Source organism: Bos mutus, chromosome 8 (genome assembly GCF_027580195.1).
Source record: "Bos mutus isolate GX-2022 chromosome 8, NWIPB_WYAK_1.1, whole genome shotgun sequence".
Lineage (NCBI taxonomy): Eukaryota > Metazoa > Chordata > Mammalia > Artiodactyla > Bovidae > Bos > Bos mutus.
In genome coordinates this window covers 57224795-57242362 of record NC_091624.1, presented here as the reverse complement: position 1 = coordinate 57242362, position 17568 = coordinate 57224795, and positions in this window count along the sequence as shown.

The window sequence follows — 17568 nt, the reverse complement described above, 5'->3', positions numbered from 1 at the left end:
GCCTTTATAATGTTGGTTTATTATGGTAGATTTTCTATGCCCATTTTTTGGAGAGTTGTTTTTAATCATAAATGGGTGTTGAATTTTGTCAAAAGCTTTTTCTGTATCTATTGAGATTATCATATTGCTTTTATCTTTCAGTTTGCTTATTTGATGTATTATATTGATTTATTTGCATATATTAAAGATCTCTATCTAAATTTATTATTATGAGCATGCATAGTAGCTGTCATTATTTCCTTGGATTGCAATTTTCTTATAACTTTGGATTAGAAATTAAAGGTGGCAATGTTGAATGACAAACCATAGCTCACTTGTGTTCCCAACAGGAGCAGGAGTCCAGTGGTGGGTGTACCTCTAGAGGACAGATGCCAGGCATAAGACAACAGCTCTTCTAGAAGGCATATTATCCATATAGAGAACAGTGTCAATCAAAAGTTCCTAAGAAGGGAGTGGATAAGATAGTGTCTTACACACTAAGAGAATATTTGCTGATCTTCAGTAATAGAAACGACAAGGGCAGCACCCTCTCCCTCCTCCCTTCCTTCATCCCACCTCTTGACCTCCCTTTCTCCCCCTCTGTTCCCTTCTATTCTCATATACTGATTTTCATCACTCTTCTCTTCCCTCTTTTATCCAAGAACAGTTGCTTTGTCTCTTTCCCCCTCTTTTTCCTTCTCCTTCTCCCTCCCTATCTCCCTCCCCCACCCTCCCATCCTGCTCTCGCTCTCTCTCTGCTATGTGATTGTTTTGTTTTGCCCTTTCTATAGAGACCAGAATCTAAGATTGTTTAAGATGTGAAAATATTTTCAGACAGTGACAGGAAACTACCCCTTCTGGATTAAGAATAAATGCCATCTCCATCTATGGCCGTGCTCTGCTGGATTTCACTCTGAATCCTCCTTCTTCTCTGAAAGAAAAAAGAAAATCTTCCAAAAAATCTTCCCATTAGTGAGTATGAACAGCACACTAAAGTTTTTATTTGATTGACCACATGTTTAATTTGTCACTCAAAGAGAAAGGAAAAATGGTGATAATTGGTGCATGGCATAGGACAAATATGTAGTTACAAAGCACTAGTGCTAAGTCACTTCAGTCGTGTCCAACTCTTTGTAACACTATGGACTGTAGCCCACCAGGCTCTTCTGCCCATGGGATTCTCCAGGCAAGAATACTGGAGTAGGTTGACATTTCCTTCTCCAGGGGAACTTCCCAACCCAGGGATTGAACCCAGGTCTCCTGCATTGCAAGCAGATTCTTTACCATCTGAGCTACCAGAGAAGTCCTAAAGATGTTGAAAAAAATCAAGACACAAAGTGATGTGTATACTATGACATCAATGATAGAGAATAGTTGAATGGAGAGGAGAAGGAGATCATATGCAAAATGTTTACAGCAATTGTGTTGAGGCATTGAAATGATAGTAGCTAATTCCTGCTAGTTCTCAAGTTTTTTCTGGTATTGTATTGGACCATGAAGAAGGCTGAGCACCAAAGAATTGATGCTTTCGAATTGTGGTACTAGAGAAGACTCTTGAGAGTCCCTTGGATTGCCGGGAGATCAAACAAGTCAATCCTGAAGAAAATCAACTCTGAACATTCATTGGTAGGACTGATGCTGAAGCTGAAGTTCCAATATCTTGGCCACCTGATGCAAAAAACCAACTCTTTAGAAAAGACCCTGATTCTTGGAAAGATTGAAGACAAAATGAGAAGTAGACAGCAGAGGATGAGATGGTTAGATAGCATCACCAACTCAATGGTTATGAATTTGAGCAAACTCCAGGAGACAGTGAAGGACAAAGAAACCTGGCATGTTGCACTCTGTGGGGTGCAAAGAGTCAGACACAACTTAGCAACTGAACAACAAGTTAAAAAAGGAAAGAATGAAGGAAAGAAACAAAGAAGACAACATAATATAGGACAAAGATTAAGAACTTTAGAGTCAACTTAAATCGGGTTCAGATCTCAGACTTGTTACTTGTTCTGACCATGGCCTTTGGCACCATGCCTGGTTTGGTTTTTCTTAACTCCAGTTCATCTTCTGTAAATCAAGAATAATGGCAAAATGCTGCATGGTTCTTTGTCAGGATGTGAGCTGAGATAACATATTATCTGTGCATGGTGCATGATGTGTCTAATAAATACAAACTTATTTGCATTATGATTATTTTGAAAGCTTTCTACCTTGTATGCATGAGAAAAGAAAATATACAAAATGTTTGTTGTATATATTTCATGCGTGATCTGTGCAAACAGAAAAGTTTTTCACCAGCTCTCCTTTAGAGAACAAGAGAAAACTTGTCATGTTAGTTAAAAATTCAGAAAGAATCTGAAAAGGGATCCTTTCTCTACTAAGTCTGCAAAAATGTACTGAACACAGCTACATAGCAAGCATGTACTTGATGGCATATGGCATGCTAAGATAGATGAAGCACAGACCCTGGCTTCCAATAGTTTCCTGCCTAGTGAAGCGTGCATGTTTGTTCACAAATTACCCCAGGACAAAGATGAAAAGATGGACAAAGATGATTACAAAGGAGAACTAACATTCATTGACCTCTTATTTTATGCCAAGTATTATTTTAAGGAATTTATATAAAAGTAGATATTATTATCCTCAGTTTAACAAGAAAGGCTAATTCTCTGAAGTCGCATAGGTAGAGAATAGTGGTACAGGGAGATAGCCCCAATGAAACTTTGGTCAAAGACTGACTTCTTTGATAGACGGAGTAGAGGATGGAACAATCAATTCAATCTTTGGGAGGTTGAGTTGGGAAGAAATAATTAGGGAGAAAAGAGACCTTTTAGTTGAGTCTTTGAAGAATGGATAGGATTATGAAAATAATACTCTTGGAGGTATATCACAAGTGGAAGGAACAACATGAGGAGGGCAGAAAGGCATGAAAATATAGAGCCAGCTAATATTAATAGCAGGATCTGGTGTACTTTGAATTCCTGCTTCACAGAGGAGGATGTAGGGGTAAAATTAGAACCCTCAATTCTAAGCTCTCATGTCAGTCCATACATTTTGTTTCCAAAGGAATGAATAATCAAAATTGATGGGCTTATTCTGAGAAATATTCTTTCACAACCAAAATGAAATTTAGAGATTCAGTCTGTAGAAGGGTAAGATATAAAGAAATCCTGGAAATATTTTCTTAGCTGAAAAGAAAAAAGTGAAAGTGAAAGTGAAGTCGCTTAGTCGTGTCCGACTCTTTGCGACCCCATGGACTGTGGCCTACAAGGCTCCTCTGTCCATGGGATTCTCCAGGCAAGAATACTGGAGTGGGTTGCCATTTCCTTCTCCAGGGGATCTTCCCAACCCAGGGATCGAACCCAGGTCTTCCGCATTGGAGGCAGATGCTTTAACCTTTGAGCCACATCTTTTAAAAAAATCTTATACAAAGACATTTACTCTGAACTCTTTAAAATAGAAACCCATGCACTAGAAAGATATATTTATTTCTTGGTGGTTATAGAGGGTTGAATAGTATCTCCCACAAATTTTACCCCTTCTGGAGCCTCAAAATGTGACATTATTTGCAAATAAGGTCTGTGTAGCTGTAATTAGTTAAAATAAATTCATAATGGATTAGAGAGGGCCCTAGATCTAATGACTGGTATCCTTATAAAAGAAAGCTATGTGAAGACACATGAAAGGGAGATGGACATGTAAAGATGAAAGCAGAAACTGGAGTAATGCATCAACCAACCAAGAAACTTCAAGTATCCAGCAATCACCAAAAACTGAGAAGAGCCAAGGAAAGAACCCTCCCTCAAATCTTCAGAGACAATTTGACCCTGATGAAAACTTGATTTCAGATTTTTGGAACCATGAAAAAAATACATGTCTGTTGTTTTAAGCCACAAGTTTCTGGTACATTATTGCAGCTGTAGCAAACTAACTTAGTAGGCAACTGAAGATCTCAAGTAGTTCATAACAAAATAAATTTGGTCATAATATGGCATTGAAAAAATCACTGCAGATGTTGACTGCAGCCATGAAATTAAAAGACACTTGCTCCTTGGGAGAAAAGTTATGACCAACCTAGACAGCATATTACAGCATATCAGAGACATTACTTTGCCAACAAAGGTCCATCTAGTCAAAGCTATGGTTTTTCCAGTAGTCATGTATGGATGTGAGAGTTGGACTATAAGGAAAGCTGAGCACCGAAGAATTGGTGCTTTTGAATTGTGGTGTTGGAGAAGACTCTTGAGAATCTCTTGGACTGCAAAGAGATCCAACCAGTCCATCCTAAAGGAAATCAGTCCTGAATATTCATTGGAAAGACTGATGCTGAAGCTCAGTATTTTGCCCACCTGCTGTGAAGAACTGACTCATTTGAAAAGACCCTGATGCTGGGAAAGAGTGAAGGCAGGAGGAGAAGGGGACAACAGAGGATGAGATGGTTCGATGACATCACCAATCGATGGACATGAGTCTGAGCAAGCTCTGGGAGTTGGAGAAGGTCAGGGAAGACTGGCATGCTGCAGTCCATGGGGTTGCAAAGAACTGGACACGAGTGAGCGACTGAACTGAACTGATGGCAATGACAGTCAATATTAATAAGAATTAGAAACCTTTGGAAATCAAGAACTTTATGTGGATCTTAGGCTCCAAAATCACATGGATGATGACTGCAGCCATGAAATTAAAAGATGCTTTCTCCTTGGAAGAAAACAATGACAATCCTAAATAGTGTATTAAAAGGCTGAGACATTAGTTTGTGGACAAAGGTTATTATAGTCAAAGCTATGGTTTTTCCAGTAATCATGAACAGACATGAGAACTGGACGATAAAAAAGACTGAGCACTGAAGAATTTATGCCTTCAAACTGTGGTGTTGGAGAAGGCTCTTGAGAGTCCCTTGGACTGCAAGGAGATCAACTCAGTCAATCCTAATGGAAATCAGTCCTTAATATTCATTGGAAGGACTGATGCTGATACTGAAGCTCCAATACTTTGGCTACATGATACAAAGAGCTGACTCACTGGAAAATACCCTGATGCTGGTAAAGACTGAAGGAAGGAGGAGAGCAGGATGACAGAGGAAGAGATGGTTGGATGGCATCACTGACCCAATGGATATGAGTTTGAGCAAACTCTGGGAAATGGCAAAGGACAGGGAAGCCTGGCATGCTGCAGTCCACAGGGTCATAACATGACTGAGCAACTGAACAACGAGTAAAGACAGGTGCTGCAAAATTCCAAACAGCTGTCTTGGAAGCAGCACAGAAATGTGGATTCAGTAAACAAAGTTTTCTCATTTTTTTGTATGCTAGACCTTTCTTGTGTGTTCTCTAATAGCAGGCTCTAAGATCAGCCAAAAGTAAACAAAAATATATTTACCTCTCTCTCGATCTCACTTTTTCTATCCATCCATCCATCCATCCATTCATCTACATAATACAGAGGTAAAGTAGAATATGTCAGGGATACTGAATCCACAGGCAGTCATGAAATAAGAATCAATACTGTCAGTGGCTAGGGAAAAAAAGTCACTTTAAAGACAAACTTCAACCAATAAGAAATTAGACACATTTATTGCACATAGGATCCCATACTAAGAAAGTTCTTGTGTTGCTATAACTGATGAAATTAAGCTGTGTCTAAGTGGAAAGGGGCCCCTGGGAGGGAATAACAGCAACCCAGGCATTCTGTACTGAGAACGATGCCAAGCAGAAGAACTTCAAAGTCCTGTGAAACTCTGAAACTCTCTTGGGTTGGAATTCTACTTCTCACCAACTTTATTTCGCTTCATCTGCCAGTCCCTCTTCTCTCCCAGCTATGAATTCACAGTCAGGCAGCGTCAGTATATGCGGTGTGTTGCAGTGAAAATGCAAACACATTTTCTATAATGAACATATGGGAGACTCCAGTTGAAAAGAGTTCCGATTCTATCCCAAGCATGTTATTGGCTATGACTGCAGAGAAGCAGGCAGCAGACGGAATCAGGAAGCGTGGAGGCAAGAAAGGAAGGATGTGTACTTGACTGCTGTTTCAAGATCCTACTCTTGCCATGCCATGCTGCAGCCTCTTTCAAGAAGCAAACTGGTTTGGCTGGGTGCTTTCCTGATTTTTAACACTTATCTTTCATTCTCCAGTCCATGGCCTTACGTAAGGGGGAAGCATCTTAATGTAAATTTTGTTTGTGCCTTGAGAGTTGAATATTAATATTTAACAATTTTAAATTATAAAAATGTTAAGCATTCAAGAATTAAGATAAATAAATATACAAGTAACCTTGCATAACTGTACTTAAGCTTAACAATTGTTAATACATATTTTTCTTCATACACATACATTCTAAGGTGCACAAATATAACACATGCATATATACATATATGTGTGTGTATGTGTGTGCCATCTTAATAATATACCCTTAAAAGCAAGGACATTCTTATCCATAGCCTCTATACAAGGCATATGTATTTTTGAAGAGTTGTATCTTGCTTTGTTATCAATTTTCTCTAGGATGATACAGATTCAAAATGACAATAAATTAAAATTATTTCTCTCACCAAATAAAATTACTCGTTTAAATGTCAGCTCAAGAGTGTTTTCCATCAAGATTTATCTTTTCATTCTGATGTGAAGGAAGACATATATCTATACAGATCTGTCAGTGGTGAGTACAATCATGGGATATGTTGGGAATCAAAGAAATAGCATTACTGTTGACTGCACTGAGAAAACTAAAGGTCAGAAACGATGCTGTCATGTTGGTACATCAGAAAACTGCAACCATCTACTTAGTCAAGGATATTACCACCCAAATACAATTGCACTTGGTCTTATGTAGTAATTTCGTCTCCAGCCATGAGGTTTCGTGCAGTATAACAGGATGCTTGGGATAGACGCTCAAGAGCTTATCACCCTGTTTCTAGATTTCTAGGGAGTGTCTTCATTTGTGTTAAATGAGACCTGTTTTCATTTTAGTATATGATGGAAATGAAGTTGTATGTGAAGAGTGAGAGATTACAGAAAATGTAGGACAAAATATAACATCAAAATCTGGGGTACACTTCTCCCTATTTAAAGGACTGAAAAACTAGTTGGTTGCCTCACTGAAGTAGGAATAGTCATCTTTAAACTTGTTTTCTCATTGTATGTCTCAAAGGATATCACTGAGTGTCTGCTTGCTCTATCCCATTGACTATTGCTTCACAGAAGAAATTTCTGAGGTGTTTCTGAGCAAAGACTATTTCTTTCCTCAAATACCTACTTCACAAGGATCTTAAATAAGTGCAGTGTCATTTCCAAGTTGAACAAAGGAAAACTTCCGTTTGGAATCCTTTGATTTCCTTTAGATGTGGGGTTTCATATTTTGCTAGTGACTCAGGAGACCAGTTAAGTGGTGGTCCTGTGCCGTAAGCTGAAATCTGGAGGCTGTATCAATGACCTTTACATTCTCTGTTGGCCTGTTTTAGTTCTGTGTGCAAAACTGAGTGGATGAGGCATCACAATAGAGTGATTTCCTCGTGCCTGTGAAAAGGAAAACTTAAGTAACACAAAAATTTGCATAGTTCAAATCTTTTATAATTTCCCCCATCATGTCTTTCTCCATTTCTATTTAATCTTTGGACCCTTTTTGGATACTTTTTCACAATTATATGGGGAAAAAGGATCTATTTTATGAATAGAGCTTCTCAGAAGGATTAAGTTATATTTGTATGATAGCTATCCCTGTGTACTTAATGATTTTTACCTTAAATGATAACACTTACTTTCATAACTCTTTTCCATCTACAAAATGGTCTGAACTGGCTTCATTATAGAGCTTATCATGAAATATCTTACCTGCTTATGCAGTTTCAAAATCTGGATATTTATGGTGAATATTGTAGAACTTCAGCACTCAGACTGACTACTTTGGGTATCTTTGTAGACTACTCAGGGTCTGTGATCTATTATAACTGATAATTTTTTTCTGTGGCAACAAGTTAAATTGGCATAGACTGGGATGTTAGTTTGTATAAAAGTCACTTTACTAGTGAAAGCAACTATCAACACAGCATCTGCACCTCAAAAAATGTTGTGTTCTTTGCACAATTTTATATATATCATAAACACAAATACAATTTTTTGAGAAAAATATAGACTAGGTGAAACAAAATATTTAATAAAAGTTGAAAATATCATTTCTTTGTCACAGAAAGATATGTGATAATAGCCAGGAACCAAGGGTCTTTTATAACATGATCCCCCTAACAGTGTGCCATATCGATAGCCTCAGTAGTTGGAACTATGGAAATAACCCTCCACATGCCTTCCAAAATCTGATATCACAGAACAGTTTTTTTATACTAAGTTACTCTTGTAGGGGAACAGAGTCTATTTTACCAGTTGCAGCTGCCAGGATTTGCTATTCTGCCCTACCTTTCTCTTCTCAAGGGATTGGTGGAGGGTGAGGGGAAGGTCCAGTCCGTCTGTTAATTTTATTCTAAAGAAAGGATATCAATGAAGAATAAAACCTCAGGGAAGGGTCAAGAGGAAAACCATCCACCACCAGAGAGTAAAGAGAATACTCATAATTACATCCATCAGCAATGAATAAGCTAATTTTTTTAATGGAAGAAAGCATTGAAGACAAAATTTAGAAGTAAAAAGACAAAAAAGAAAGGAATATGGCACACAAGAGAAAAAATAAAGAATCTACTCTAACAGAATATTTATCCCAGAAAGCTAAAGAAAATTATGGCAACAAATGCATTTCTCACAGAAACAAAAGAGAATAGACCCTCCAAGGAGATTTCAGGAGACCAGAGTAAAAGAGGAAGAGATCATACATGAGCTCCTTTGACAACAAAATGAGATGAAAAGAAAATTGGGAGAGCTCAGAAAAAGACAATGTGACTTAGCCCATTTAGAGAGCTATAACAACATATCATAGAACCGGGTGGCCTATAAGAATACTTATATTTCTTATATTTCATTTCCTACAGTTCTGGAGGCTGGAAAGTCCAAGATCAAATAGCAGATTTGATATCTGATGAGAAATTGCTTCCTAATTCATAGGCAGTATCTTCTATCTTCTCACTATGTCTTCTCACTATATCTATCTGCTCACTATGTCTTCTCACTATGTCTTCTCACTATATCTATCTTCTCACTATGTCTGCACATGGTGAGAGGGACAAGAGAGCTCTCCAGGGCCTCTGTTTCAAGAGAACTAATCTCATTCACGACAGTTGAGCCTCATGAGTGCGTGTTAGCCACTCAGTCATGTTCAACTCTTAGTGACCCCACAGACTGTAGCCTGCCAGGCTCCTCTGTCCAAGGGATTCTCTAGGTAAGAATACTGGAGTGGGTAACCATTTCCTTCTTCAGAGAATCTTCCCAACCCAGGGATTGAACCTGGGTCTCCTGAATTGTAGGCAGATTCTTTACCATCTGATACAGCAGGGAAGCCTGGAGCTCATGAATCACCTCCCAAAGGCCCCACCTGCCGGCACCATCACCCAGGAAGCTAGCACTTCCACATTCGAATTTTAGGAGGATAAACACATTTCCGTCTACGGCAAACAGTGAGTGGAGAAGAAAATCTTCCATTGATAAGAACAATAGGAAAATATTAATACCTAGAAAATAAACCAAATGTTAATATGCAAACCCAGTTTGAAGAAAAGATAGCATACTGCTGAGGAACATAGAAGAAAAAAATTATTCATTAGTGGGACTCTCATGTTTCCTCCCTTCTTAGTTTCAATATTTCACACAATAAATATAAATCCATTTTAAGTAGAAAAAGACAACTCAATAAAACTTTTGAGTATGTGTGGTTTAGAGTTACTGTATATACTAAAACATGGCTGATGGGAGTATAGTGAGTGTGTGTGAATGTGTGTGTTTGTGTGTGTGTGTGTGCTCAGTGCAGAAAAAATGTTGAGCACCATTGAGGTAACATTTCAACTTTCCAAACAACTTGCTATACAGAACAATTTACTGCCTAATTCCTGATTTCACTAGTCATGATTTCACTGGTTATTTCTATCATACCATGCACATGCAAATTTAATGATATAAGTAATATGAATCAGTGTTTCTACATAATTTTAAAAGAAAAGTTTGTAAACCTTGTAAGAAATTGAGTAAAATTCGCAACTGTCTTTGTTAGGTTTATCAAGAATTTATACTTCTGAGACCTTTACAGAGCTACTTCATAAAACTTTGGGCATGTGTAGGCTTTCAGAATATCTATATGGGGCTAATAATAGTAATCTGGGAGGAGGAAGGACAGCAGGAGGAAATCTAGGAAGGACATTAGTGGTTGGGAGGACAATTGGATAAATGTGTAAATATACATTAGTTATTAATAAAATACTCAATAAAATTAGGATGCTTATACTTCCCCCAAATCCTCCAAAGCCAAATAAAACCAAAAGAAAACTAAAACACTATTATTTTAAGATGAGAGGAATATTTCCAAATTAACTTAGAAGCATAAATATACAGTAGCTGGAAACTTTTTGAAGAAAAATAATGAGTTAAAACTAATTCTACCATATAATAAAATATATTGTAAAGTCACAATATTTAAAACAGCATGGTTACAGATCCAAATATATGTAAATGTATATCAGAGTTTACAATAGGCTAACACTTCCCACTGATTTTCATAGCCAGCAAAAGATGGAATTATATTTTTGGAGTGTCTTCTGTTCTCTTTACATAATAAGAGATTTATCCCTTCAGCATCAATTTCTTCAGTGTCAATCTCTCTATTTTCAGAAATCCAAAAACACTGTGACAAACCAGTTTGTAGTCAGTATACTGTATGTCTCAAGTCTGTTTTTGCTTCCAGCTGCTATTATGATAAATCACCACAGTGTTAGTAAATTAAAATAATACAAATTTGTCCTCAGAGTTATGGAGGTAAAATCAAGGTGTCATTAGGCTGACTCCTCTGGAGACTCCAAGGGAAAATTCTATTCCTTGTCTATTCTAGCATCTGGCCCCATATTCTTGGGGCTTTTTTGCCCCCTGCTTCTATTATCACATCGTCTTCTCTCTGTGACTTTGATCCTCCTGCCGGCAGACCCTTGTGATTATACTGGGCTCACCTATGTATTGAATGCAGGGTAATCACCTCATTTCAAGATTTCTAGTTTAATCATATTTGTAAAGTCCCCTTTATCATGTAAGTAGCATAGAGATTCCAGGAATTAGGACATGGACAAATTTAGAGGAGAGGAACATTATTTAGCTGACCAGACCCTCCTCTGTTATTCTAATCACCTTGTAATAAGAAGACAGAAAAAGACTGATGCCAACGATATCCACATGTGTATGTACATTTCTAACAATGGAGTGGTGAAGAAAAATTTCCTGGATGCTGAATCTTACATGTTTTATTAGCTTCTTCAGTTTATCTGTGTTTTTAAGAAATGGATAAACAATGAAAAAAAATAAATTATTAACAAATGAAAAAGGTATGAAATATTTTTCTTTTATTTTGCATTCATTGAGTCATTTTATATTTGTGTATTGAACACCTAATAACTATAGTTATTAGAATAGTAGTAGCTATCATTTATTAATTGTTTTCTATGGGTCAGTTATTATACAAAATTGCATAAATCATCTCATTTAATGATCCTATAATCAGGGTATTATTATTTCCACAATTTACGGATGAAGAAACTAAGACTAGAAGTACTTATAAGAGTCGTTCAGTTATATAGCTAGCAGGTGTGAAAAACAATATTTGAACTCGGTGACTCTAAGGACCTTACCTTGACAGTCATTAGCTTTGTTCCCAGGATTGTGCAAGGCACTAGGCAACAGGGACAAATGAAGTGACCTTTGCTCTAGGCTTCTGTTCTGTGGCAGATTCAGACTAATAGGCAAGAGCAAAAGGGTGAAACATGTGCTCTGATGGGGAAGATTAGGATGTAAAAGGAGTGCACGGCGGGCATCTAACTTAAACAAAGATGGCGATTCTTTTTTCTAGGAGAAAGCTGAGGAATGGAGAGTTGGTGGAAGGGCAGGTTGAAGAGCAGTGAAGAGAGGACTATAGACTGATTGAACAGAACAGGCAAATGCCTGGAGGCAAGAGAGCATGGAGAGATTAAGGCATTAAAAGAAATTCATTATGGCTGGATGATAAATGTCAAGGAGAAGACAGCAAATGGCTAGGGAGGGAAACATGGGCCAAATTATGCAACACCTTATCAATCATGTTAAGGAGTTTGAACTTCATTAGAACTTCATCAAATGGTCTGTCCCTTTAAAAGTTATAAGAAAATAAATGACTTGATCTGATTTGCACTTCAGGATGTTATGAAGCACAGTTTGGATGTGGCAGTGCTGGAGACAGTGAGGCCAGCCAATAAGCTCTTGCAGGACTTTAGTTATTATAGAGATGCTGCAAAGTTAATGTGGGTGGGTGTGTATAAAGTTAATATTTGTATGTTGAAACATACATGGAAATATTGTGAAGAAGGCAAAATTCACATAATATAAACCACCAGACTTCAAATAAATTTTGTATTTGCCTCATGAGTCTCTTTCTTCAACCCCCTCACCACACCTCTTCTCTTCTCCACCCAGCCCCCACCCTGCACTGTCCCTACCCCAAATATATTCCACTATTCTCTGAGGAATACACTAGTAGACAAAGCTGCAGAGAAGAAGTACACATATTTTGTATGATACAGTAGCCTAGCTATCACCTTAAAGCAGAACACTAGAGAGAAGCTTCTATGAAGGCAGTTTATTTGGGAATGATCTCAAGAAGCCAGAGTGGGGGACAGAAGGATGAAACAGAGAAGGAAAGCTTCATTTTCCTTCCTGAATAAAAATAAGGGAATGTTTCTTTAATTTGGTGGAACCTCTTGAGGTTCCTGTAATGAAATGCAGCTCAGGACTTTCCTCTATGGAGATGAAATTGGAAGCACATTTATCATCCATCACCCATTGCTCAATGTAGCAATTCTGTGAGTGAGAGTTAGCAGGCTTCTGGGGCAGCCAAGCTGAGAAGCTCTAGGGAAGACATCAAGCCCAAGGAGAGGCACCAGCAAGCTGCACTTAAAGGAAGGTGGTTGAAAGTCACATAGAAGCCATTGCCACAATCACAACTAGTCAGGTGTGGAGCTGTAATTTGTAATAGTTGCTATCCAAAGTTGTTTTGTTTTGTTTTGCTGAATAGATATTTGCAAAGTCCTAACCATATCAGTGGAGAAGGAAATGGCAACCCATTCCAGTATTCTTGCCTGGAGAATCCCACGGACAGAGGAGCCTGGAGGGCAATGGTCCATGGGGTCGCAAAGAGTCGAACACAACTGAAGCGACTTAGCACAGCACAGCACAACTGTATCAGTGTCATAGATTTTTGTTTGTTTGTTTTGGTTGTTTTATTAGAATATAATTGCTTTACAATTTTGTATTAGTTTCTGCTGTACAATGAGGTAAATCAGCTATATGTATACATGTATCCCCTCCCTCTTGGACCTCCCTCCCTCTCCATCCCCTACCCCACCCCTCTAGGTCAACACAGAAAAGTAAGCTGATCATCCTGTGCTATGCTGCAGGTTCTCACCAGCTATTTTGTACATGGTAGTATATTTATGTCAAATCTAATTTCTCAAGTTATCCCACCCACCCCTTCCCACTGTGTTCACATGTCCAACATCTGTATCTCTATTCCTGCTCTGAACTAGGTTCATCTGTACCATTTTTTTTAGATTCTACATATGTGTGTTAATATACAATATTTGTTCTTCTCTTTCTGACTTACTTCACTCTGACAGACTCAAGGTCCATCCACATCTCTACAAAAGCATTTTTTCTTGTTGGATTTGACACGTGTGTGCTGCCTTTCTCACCCTTTAGGTTGCAAGATCAAATTGTCTGGTTATTTTAATGCCCATCACTTTAACCCTAGAACACTACTTGCCTCATACTAGGTGCTTAAACACTTTTAAATATAAGTGACCATGAAGTCCTAAACATCTGCATTGTGCAAGGTTGCCTTTTTGAGACAATTGTCTCTACTAGGTTTTTTGGGTTTTTGCCACTTTTATTGCTGTGGGTCACCCTATCTACTGCTTGGAAGATAGTCTAGCTTTAGCAGACTGACCGAAGACCATTGCAAGGGCTGGAAGGTAATTCTATACACGAATCAAAAGAAACCCCAGCCACCGTTAAGCATCCTACTCTGCAGAGTTATTCCACATTGGGTGACTCCAAGATAATCAATTAAATCCTAATCTTTGGAAAATATCCCATCCTTCAAAGGGAGCAAAGGAAAAGGTGCTTCACTCAGCACCATGTTTCCCCCTGATTGATTCTGAATTGCTTCTGTATCTCAGAGCCAGGAGCCCTGAAACCAGTGATAGGTGTGCTCATGACAAGAAAAGTGGCACTGTGGTAAAACCCCCACTTGTCCTCAAAAAGTCCACCCACAGGTTTGCTACAGATTGATTCTTACAAAGAGAGTTTGTATTCTGTTCACAGAGATCATTAGAGGTCACATTCTAATATTGAGATGCATATCAATTATGGACCAAATTTGCATTCTGGAATTAGAAAGAGGGAAAGAAATAACTTTTGTTTACTGTTTTCTCCTCCCCATATTGCTCCTTGTATTTGGCCAAGAAGAAATTAAGACCCAGGAAAATGAAGTGACTGCTTGAAGTTACCCAGCTATTTTGTGACAGAAACAAAATGAGAGGCAATCTGTATGGTATAGTTTTGTTTTTTCCTTTTTCCAGAGCAATTCAGTAGAGTGTAGGTTACTGATAATGCTAAAGTGGCAGGTTTGATTTTTGTGTATAAGCCATGGATTCTTCCCTCCTTCTACCGACCTCCCTAAAACACATAAACGAGCCTGAAAATGCCTTGAGGGTTAGAAATGTGTCTCTTATCCAGTGCCTGGCACGTTGTAGGATCTCAAAAAATATTTGTTGTAAAATGAATTTCTTTGGCTATGGTATTAGTCATCCTGAAGGAGGATAATAACCTTTTTCCCCCAAATACATTTTTCTCTGCTATCCTGGTTACTTTTTCCTGTCTTTGTTTATAGTCAATCAATATCACTATTAAGGTGCCTCCAGCCTGGTTGTATTCGGGTGCGGAGCCTTGTCTGTTAGACACCCCGACTTACCGCAGAGATACCAAACACCCTTTCAAAATCTATTACTGGGTCAAGCCTCAACTCTGCTGCTTTAAAAATCACTTCTTCAAGGTTTATTTTGATGTTTTCTTTCTCTCCATGTCAGCAGGACAGCTGTGAATTTCTTATTTTCAACAGGACCCTCTTTGAGTAATGGTGACCCAGTAAGAGGGATTTTCACGTACGCTTCCAGAATTTTTCTGTCAGAGGTTTAAGCTTTCTCCTATTAATCTAACTGGAAAGGGGACTCACTTTTTCCTCAGTGTCTGTAGTTGTAATTACTGCCTTGATTAATGCCAAGTTCAAAGGCTAGGTCTGGCCATTACAAAGGAGACAAAACTAAACAGAATTTAATGCAAGAAAAAAAAATTGCATTTTTTAAAAATATTTTTCTTACTTGAGGATAACCTGCATTGTTAGATGCTGCAGAAGATATATGACCAAGTAATATGTTTAATTAGCATAATTTTAAAATAACACCCTGGAGTGGTATAATTCTCATTTAGTTTGTACCTTATCTTACACGTTGACTCATTCTTTCCCTCCCTGATAGTCTAGGATATAAAGCAGGTATAGTCCTTTTTGACAAAGATGGAAAGGTAGGCTTTCCCAAGTTTGTCAGTTCACTGAGAAAACAACTACTGGGGCATTTGAGACAATACAGAGCTAAGGGAAATGTGAAAATAAAATGCCCTTGTACCCTAAAAAGTCTGGTTAAGAGGAACCAAGTCCATTCCAGGGGGAGAAATAGTAACATCAAATACAAAGAATGAGATGAGAATGTGGAGAGAATATAGTTGTGATACTAAATATCTCAAAAGTTACATAAGATGTAAGTTCAGTTCAGTCACTCAGTCGTGTCTGACTCTTTGCGACCCCATGAACCACAGCACGCCAGGCCTCCCTGTCCATCACCAACTCCCGGAGTCCACGCAAACCCATGTCCATTGAATCGGTGAGGCCATCCAACCATCTCACCCTCTGTCGTCCCCTTCTCCTCCTGCCCTCAATCTTTCCCAGCATCAGGGGCTTTTCAAATGAGTTAGTTCTTCCCATCAGGTGGCCAAAGTATTGGAGTTTCAGCTTCAACATCAGTCCTTCCAAAGAACACCCAGGACTGATCTCCTTTAGGATGGACTGGTTGGATGTCCTTGCAGTCCAAGGGACTCTCAAGAGTCTTCTCCAACAGTTCAAAAGCATCGATTCTTCAGTGCTCAGCTTTCTTTATAGTCCACCTCTCACATCCATACATGACCACTGGAAAAACCATAGCCTTGACTAGACGGACCTTTGTTGGCAAAGTAATGTTTCTGCTTTTTAATATGCTGTCTAGGTGGCTCAGAGGTTAAAGCGTCTGCCTGCAATGCAGGAGACCTGGGTTCGATCCCTGGGTCAGGAAGATCCCCCTGGATAAGGAAATGGCAACCCACTCCAGTATTCTTGCCTGGAGAATCCCATGACAGAGCAGCCTGCTGGGCTACAGTCCATGGGGTCGCAAAAAGTCAGACACGACTGAATGACTTCACTTTCACTTTCTAGGTTGGTCATAGCTTTCCTTCCAAGGAGTAAGCATCTTAATTTCATGGCTGCAATCACCATCCGCAGTGATTTTGGAGCCCAAAAAAATAAAGTCAGCCACTGTTTCCACTGTTTCCCCATCTATTTCCCATGAAGTGATGGGACCGGATGCCATGATCTTCGTTTTCTGAATGTTGAGCTTTAAGCCAACTTTTTCACTCTCCTCTTTCACTTTCATCAAGAGGCTCTTTAGTTTTTCTTCACTTTCTGCCATAAGGGTGGTGTCATCTGCATATCTGAGGTTATTGATATTTCTCCTGGCAATCTTGATTCCAGCTTGTGCTTCCTCCAGCCCAGCATTTCTCATCATGTACTCTGTGTATAAGTTAAATAAGCAGGGTGACAGTATACAGCCTTGACGTACTCCTTTTCCTATTTGGAACCAGTCTGTTGTTCCATGTCCAGTTCTAACTGTTGCTTCCTAACCTGTTTACAGGTTTCTCAAGAGGCAGATCAGGTGGTCTGGTATTCCTATCTCTTTCAGAATTTTCCACAGTTTATTGTGATCCACAGAGAAAAAAAAAAAAAAAAGATTATTATGACTCAGCCATTATAATGAATTGGTACCAAAGGACAACATTAGTTGACAACAGCAATGTCATATTTATATATTCAGTGAACAGGTAGCTTCCTTGTAAATATTTCTCAATTTATTCCAATGGAGAAAATCTAGAAGCAATTGCCAGTGAATAGCAAACAGCACTATTTAAGTTGTTGAACAAGTCTTCATTAAGAAACTACTATGAGTAGATACTGGGTTACAAACTGTGCTGGTTCAAAGATGAGATGGAAATGGTCACTGCCCTTGACAACCCATCACCATAAAGAGAGAAAAGTAGAAGCTAAGTATAAAATATGACTATTATTGA